The sequence below is a fragment of the Myotis brandtii genome, unplaced genomic scaffold (genome assembly GCF_000412655.1).
Source record: "Myotis brandtii unplaced genomic scaffold, ASM41265v1 scaffold519, whole genome shotgun sequence".
NCBI classification, from domain to species: domain Eukaryota; kingdom Metazoa; phylum Chordata; class Mammalia; order Chiroptera; family Vespertilionidae; genus Myotis; species Myotis brandtii.
This window is the reverse complement of record NW_005369782.1, coordinates 1018075-1026327: the sequence shown is the minus strand read 5'-3', so window position 1 is coordinate 1026327 and position 8253 is coordinate 1018075.

The following is an 8253-nucleotide window of genomic DNA, read 5'->3' as shown; positions in this document are numbered from 1 at the left end:
ACATATGTAGCAAGTATTCAGTCAAATTATAAATTTAAAAAGCCAGAGGACCCCAAGGATGCTTTCAAGAAGAAAATACACTCCACAAAACACATATATTATTAAGAAGCTGGAAGATATTTTTAATATGATAAAAATTACATAGTTTCTTTCATTATAAAAGTAAAAAAGGCAATAGGAAATTTAGGGAAAATATTGTAAAAGAAAGATATACTCTACAACTGAAGCAACTAATATATGGTATGATTTATCTTAATTTACCATATTTTTTGACTTAGAGTAAAATTGGCTTTTTTATGTACAGTCCCACATGTTAACACCACTACAATCAGGATATAAAACAATTCTCTCAACCCAACTCGTACTGTCCTCTAACCCTAACCTCTGGTAAAAAGCAGATATTTGCATCATCACTATAGTTTTTCCTCTTCCAGAATGTCATATAAACACAAGTATACAGTAGATAACTTCTTAAACAAAGTTCTTTAATATAGCATTAAAGATCCATCTATGTTGATGTGTCAATAGTTACTTCCTTTTCATTGCTGAGGAGTATTCCATTGAATGGAATGTATCATAATTTGTTTACCTCTTCACCCAATGATAGACTCTGTGCTATTTCTAGAGGTTGCCATTATGAAAAGAGTTGCTATAACTATTTGTATACAGGTTTTGCGTGAAAATAAGTGCTGATTCTTCTGGTGTAAATACTTAAAAGTGGGATTGCTGGGTCATACAATAAAAGTATAAGTAACTTGTAGGAAATTGCCAGAGTGTTTTCTAAAGTAGCTGTGCCATTTTGCATTCCCACTAGCAAAGTATGAAAATTGCAGCTGCTCTACATCCCCATCAGCACTTAGTGTTGTCATGTTCACTTTATTTTGTTTGCTTTTCAACCATTTTTCTATGTATGTAGTGGTATCTCTTCTGGTTTCAACTTGCATTTTCCTAAATGCCAGTAATATTGAGCATCTTTATGCATGCTCATTTCCATCTTTATATACTTTTTTGTGCAGTGACTTTTAAAATTGGGTTGTTTGGTTTGTTACTATTGAGTTTTGAGTGACTTGTATATAATCCAGATCTAACTCCTTTGTCTGATATGTTTTGTAATATAAATAGAAAAACTTAGGAGGTAATGAGAGATAAATTTTAGTAGACATGAGTTAATTCCTCATCAAATGAAATGTGAATACAGCGTGAAGTCACAAGATATTGTCTCAATAGAATAAAATTTTCAATGATTTTTATTTGTCTTTAATGCTATTTTAAATTGTTCAAACATCTATGTACATATATTAACTAAGTAAATATATCCTATATAATAAAAGCCTAATATGCAAATTGACTGTCACGCCCTCACACAAGATCACCGCCTCCATGTGGCCACAAGATGGCCACCCCCATGTGACCACAAGATAGTCTGCAGGCGAGGGCAGTTGGGGACAACTAGGCTTGCAGGGGAGGGCAGTTGGGGGAAGTCAGGCCAGAAGGGGAGCAGTTAGGTGTCAATCAGGCTGGCAGGGAAGTGGTTAGGAGGCAGTCAGGCTGGCAGGCAAAAGCAGTTAGGGGCAATTAGGCAGGCAGGCAGGCGAGCGGTTGGGAGCCAGCATTCCTGGATTGTGAGAGGGATGTCAGACATTCCCTGAGGGGTCCCAGATTGAAGAGGGTGCAGGCTGGGCTGAGGGACAGCCCACCCAGTGTACAAATTTTGTGCACTGGGCCTCTAGTATACATATATTTATATTAAAATGCAGTTCCATATTATGGATAGTTAAGAAAGTGTGATAGAGTAAAATGGGATAAAAAACAAGAGGAATTTTGGGGAATAGCACAGAGAAAAAAAATTCAAAGAAAGACAGGCAGAGAGAGGAAAAGAGGTAGAGAAATAAATTTGCACTGATAGAGAGACAGTGAAAAAAGGGACATCAGTAATGGAAACTGACCTTATGGGACAAATAGTCAATTTGTGGCCTTTTGAGATATTGCAACTAGAGATTTTTTCAAAGATTTTGAAACATTGCAAAAATCTTGTAAATTTGTATGTGTCTAAGGTTGGTGATTCAACTTTCTTTCAAAGCAAGATATTACTAACTGTGAGTGAATATTTTCAATCAAACAAACAAAACCACAGAAATATATCTAAAAATCTAATGTTTGAGTATTAAATACTGGCCATTTTACCTATTCAACCAGAGCATGTAAGTTATTCAAAGAAGCATAGTATCTATAATAATAAAAGTGTAATATACTAATTCCGTGGTCGGCAAACTGTGCCTTGTGAGCCACATGCGGCTCTTTGACCCCTTGAGTGTGGTTCTTCCTAAGTTAATAACAATGTACCTACCTATATAGTTTAAGTCTAAAAAATTTGGCTCTCAAAAGAAATTTCAATCGTTGTACTGTTGATATTTGGTGCTGTTTACTAATGAGTTTGCCTACCACTGTGCTAATTAGACCAGATATCCTTCTGGACAACCTTCCAGATGAAGCCGGTGGCCAGAGGAAATCCTGGGTCTCGGGTGCCAGAGGGAAGCAGGTGCCGGCAGCTGGGGGAAGGAAGGCCTACTCTTGCACGAAATTTGTACATTGGGCCCCTAGTAATCAAATAATTAGAAAGTTTCTCTGAATATTCAAGACACTTGATTAGACTTTTTCTGCTCAATAATTGTTGGACTAGAATAGTTTTTAGATATCTTCTTTGTTGTTCTTGTTAAATGTTACCAATAAATTCCATGGTTATATTCCTGAGTTTGTAAATATTACCCATGAGGACCTGCCTCCCAAGCTTCAGTAATCCTCATCAATGAGCTATAGGGAAAAAGAGAAATAATGATAACTCAATTTTACCATTTGAATTAAATATTTTATACCTTCTTTAGAAAAGTAGATTTGTAGCACTGGGGGGAAATGGGGGATTGGGGAAAGGGATCAGTGGGGAGGAAAAAGGAAGTACTGTTCAAGAACAGGTGACACTAATGATATAAAAACTAACTATGTGGATTGGTGCAAAATTATAGCATCTTAGGAGCGCTGTGAAACTTAGGACCAAAATATGGCATTTTAGGATATAGTTATTGGGTTGTCTTTAGTGAAAACTTGGCATCAAACAAATATCCTCACTACACTAGAGAGCTACTTTATTTACTTCTATATCCAGTAGCATTTCAGCAGTGTGAAAGTGTAATTGAACCATCATGGGAAGAAACTCAAAGTTCCCAAATCTCCTAAGGGAGAAAGCTGCATAGATGGGGGTACCTTCTAACCACCTTCACCTTCTGTTACCTCATGGCAATAAGAATCAATGGCCTAAACATCAGAGGTAAATTGGCTGAAATCCATGAAACAGAGAATAAATCAAAGAACTAATTTTTGGAAGTAGAGACTACATTTTTCTCTCCTTGAAGAGGAGGTTGAATTAGCTATATGAGTGCAATTTATTTAATTTCCAGCTATTTTCAAGCTTGTTTCAATTTGTTTTAAAATGTTTGTCAATGTGGAAATGTTTTACATACTTAGTGTGGACCCATAATAACAAAAAAAAGTTCCAGTGTTCCTGATTAATTGTTTGTATTGTTCCTAATAGTGCTTTAGCAGATCATTGCTCCAAGCTTTTGTCAATTGTAATAATGAATTGCTCTAAATTCTGAATTGGTAATAGCATTTCAAAAACAGGTAACAGTAGATTTTCAGAATATGTTTGGTTTTGTTTAAAACTGCTGTGTAAATGATTATGATTAAAGCCAATGAATGACTCCTAGCTAGAGAATAAAACCACATAAAGGAAAAGATGTATTATGGACCAACAGTTGACTTAAATTATTTTTAGCTTGCTTAAATACATACAAAATCAACCTTATAAATTCCTCATGTGGCTATTTCTCTCCCAACCATAAAACCAAGCATTTTCAGCAAACATTAAAAAAATTAGCAAAATAAAAATGCAGAATAACAGCATGAAAGTAATGTGACAGATGATATTTTGCTGAAACTAAATTAAAATTCAAAATATAAATGTGGTACTGACTGCTATAGTGTAAGTTTGATTTTCAGCAATATAGTGGTGTGATGGCATGGTCCCCTTGCCTCTACTTCTTTGTGATATCATTTGACCTTTACTCAGTGCAAATATTGTTTTTGTATTTAAGTCTACCTCTGTTTTCCTCTTCTCAGTCCACTACACATGATACATTACAACACTTTGATGCTCTTTTATAATACCAATTGTGTATGTAGCTTCATAAAATCATTATATGAAAAGGTTTTCAATAGAAAAATCCTATATAATAAAAGGCTAATATGCAAATAGACCGAACGGCGGAACAACTGGAACAATTGAACAACCAAACAATTGGTCACTATGACATGTGCTGACCACCAGGGAGCATATGCAGAACATGGTGGGCATTGGCTGCGATGGGATGGTGGAGCAAGTGGAGTGATCATTGGCTGGCCACACACCTGCCACAGAGTTGCCACTAGTGGCCTGGGCCTCACTCTTTCTTTGCTGGGGGCAGAACCAGCCCTGCGAGGGGCTGTCTGCCTACCTGATCTCCCCTAACTGCTGGCCTGCCTACCTGATCACCCCTAACCACTCTGCCTGCCTGATCGCCCCTAACCACTTGCTTGGGGGTGGGGCCAGCCTGGTGAGGGGCCATGGTAGTTCTTGTCTCTGGCCCTTCCGGTCATTGTGCTTATGGTGGCCGACCTTTTATTATATGGGACTAGAGGCCTGGTGCATGAAATTCATGCACAGGAGGGGGGTGTGTGTCCTTCAGCGCAGCCTGCACCCTCTCCAATCTGGGACCCCTCGAGGTATGTCCGACTGCCCATTTAGGCCCGATCTCGGTGAGACCAAGCCTAAATGGGCATTCAGCCATCCCTCTTACAATCCAGGACTGCTGGCTCCCAACCGCTCGCCTGCCTGTCTGCCTGATTTCCTCTAACCACTTCTGCCTGCCAGCCTGATCACCCCCTAACCACTCCCCTGCCAGCCTGATCGACCCTAACCACTCCCCTGCTGGCCTGATTGCCCCCAACTGCCCTCCCCTGCCAGCCTGATCACTCCCAACTGCCCTCCCATGCTGGCCTGATCACCCACAACTGCCCCTTCCCCATGCTGGCCATCTTGTGTCCACATGGGGGTGGCCATCTTGTGTGTTGTAATGATGGTCAATTTGCATATTACCTCTTTATTAGATAGGATTATTGTACTATTTTTCATATGAACAAATGTAAACCTACTTTTGCTCCACCTTTGTATACAAACTTATATGTGCTTTATATAATTCTATTTGTCTGCAACACTTTATAATAACTTAAATGAAGGGAATTTGGTAAGTACTATAATTTTTTATAGTTTAGGGTAAAAGGAAAAGTCAGAACGAAAACTGTGGAATAATGCAAACAATAGATGACTTGCCCTCAAACCAGTTTCAATCTCATTTCTCCCTCTGCCACTGAAACCTCAGTAACATTTGTGTTACCTACCTGTTTTGAAACTTCAGTAACATTTTTCACCTCTTCAGGCCTGTTTGAGAAGATGTATAAAGAGACAAGATCAAAGTATAAAAATGCATTAGTTTAGCTTTTGATGTAAGAGGATATTCTTCTAAGAAAGAAAGAATATAATTTTTGATGCATGCAGTCTAGTATTTTAAATATCTGACTAGAAGACAATGAGTACATGTCTTAAATAAATGGCTTGCATTATTCATTTCTTATTACCATTGTGCTATAGTGAACTTCCTGAGTGATTACTATTTCTCACTCTCTAAGTCTCCACTAGGTACTAAGTTAACTTTTGGATCTAAGTAGAAAGTCAAGTTCTTCAGATACTGCTGGGGCACTGAGTAAAGTGAGGACAGAAAAATGTCCATTTGGTTTGGAAACACAAAAGCCACCTCTGACGCTGACAAAGCGGTTTTGATGGAGCGGTAATGTGTGTTAGGAAGAGACACTGGAAGAAGTATTGAAAAGTAAGAGAGAAGTGAATGCACAGATATACAGGAAGGAAGTTTAGCTATAAAGGAGCAGAAGAAAATACAGTATAAGCTGATGGCAAGAGAGCTGTGAGGAATTTGGGGAGGTTTTCTTGTTTTATTTGTGATTGGAATTAGAAAAGAACGTGTTTGTACTAATCCTGTAGAGAGACAAAAGTTGATGTGGATGTTCCACAACTATTCCAGATTCAACATTTCCAATACTGAGTTCATCACCCCACCCCATCCACCTCCTTGAAGTCCGCCTGTCCTGCTCTCATCTCTAAATCCATTTAGAGAAGCTCCATTGACTGTACCTAGATCTCTTCTCCCCTGGCATTTTAATAGCAGTCCATCACTAAATGCTATAAAATTCTCCTCCTAAATTATAAACGTCCTCTTCTTCCCCATCCTACTGCCGATGTCCTGATTCAGTCAGTTGCTGGGTAATGTCCACAGATTCTATCTGAACTCTCTGGTTTTACTGTTACTCTAACATTTCCTGTTTGTATTGTTGCCAAATCACTAACACATGTCAATCACCTGCTTAAAATCCTCTGATGATTTCCCACCAACCAAACATAATTCCTAAGCTTGGTTTCTTGGACTATCCCACCAAACAGTAGTCCTACTTATATATCCTGACACATATTATACTACTTTAAATCTTGAACTCTTGGCTAAAACTGCCCCCATTTGACCTAATTGTTATTCTTCTTTAAAAATTCAACTCAGTTTTTTTCTCCCCCTGGAAGTTTTTGCCTCTTCAATTTCACTATCCCGAACCATTCCTTATGCTCCTGTGGTAGGCAGAATCTTGAAATGGTACCCCCACATTTTTCTGCCTAATTCCCAAAACGATGAATATGATGAGAATTCACTCAAGGCCTGATTATGTTAATTAATAAAAGAGATTGTGCAGATGTAATTAAGGTTACTAATTAGTTGACTGTGAGTTAATCAAAGGAGAAATTATTCAGGTGGGGCCTAATCTGATCACAAGAGGCCTTGAAAAACAGAGTTTTCTCTGGCTGGTGGCACAAGAGGAAGTCAGAAAGATTTCAAACATGAGAAGAATTCAACACACACATACACGACACTGGTGACCTGAAGATGCAGGGGGAAAGGAAGTGAACATGATAAGCGATAGGAGAGGCCTCTAGAAACTGAGAAAGGTCCCTGACTGATAACCAACAAGGAAACAGAAACATCAGTACTACAACCACAAGGAACTTAATTCTGCCAAAAACTTAAATGAACTGGAAAGTGGATTATTCCTGAGACCTCCATATAAAGCCCAAACTGGGTGTTAACTTAATATTTGGCCTGGTGAGACCCAGGGAATCCAATTAAGCCTGCCCAGACATCTAACTTAAAGAACTCTAATATAATAAATGGATACTGTTTTAAGTTTGCTAAGTTTGTGGTGACTTGTTACACACCAACTGAAAACTAATACAACTCCATAGTTATGGAGCCATACTTACACTGACTCCCTTGCATTTCATGTTTATGGTGCTCTTTCCTCAATTAGTTTGTAAGCTGCTTAGGATAGAAATCATGTTTAAATGATGTTTGTATTCCCAGCATCTAGCATAGCGCTGGACACATGGGTGGGGAGGTACTCAACAAATATATGTTGACCATCTGAAGGGGTCAGCTATGTGAAGCAAACACTAAGATAGAGTCGGGAGTGCCAGGAGTTTATTGATATGGGAAAGACCAATGCCTGTGAAAGCTAAAAGATGGAAGAAGCTGAATTGGACATGGAAATATTTCAGACTTCACTTCATATTCAAAACAGTCATGGCCAACCCAGGGATATGAGTCTGAAACGCCAGAGAAATGAGTAGCCTTAAGAGAAGTCCCATGTTGGGCAGAAATTACCAGACCCACGCCTCCACTTGTTTAGTCATTGACCAGGGGCTGCCTAAGAAGACTCTTACCTTAGCTTGAAATCTGAGGTGGGTTCTACAGGTGCCAAAACTGGAAGCTGTCAGCTTGCAAGTTCTTTCCTGCAGGAAGATCTAAGCAATGCCCCTCCACAGCCACCACACTGTATAAAAGGTCACTCTCTCTTAAGTAAAATATAACAAGCTTTACTCATCAAACTGAAACTGTAAGGTTTTCTTCCATGAAGAATGGAATGAAAATGAAGGACTAAAAAATGACAATCTTCACGTGTTTAAAATGTAGTTACAAATCAATCATTATTTTACAACAAAAGTTGTAATGATTATACTTGCTCCTAATATAGATGGCGGTTGTGGTG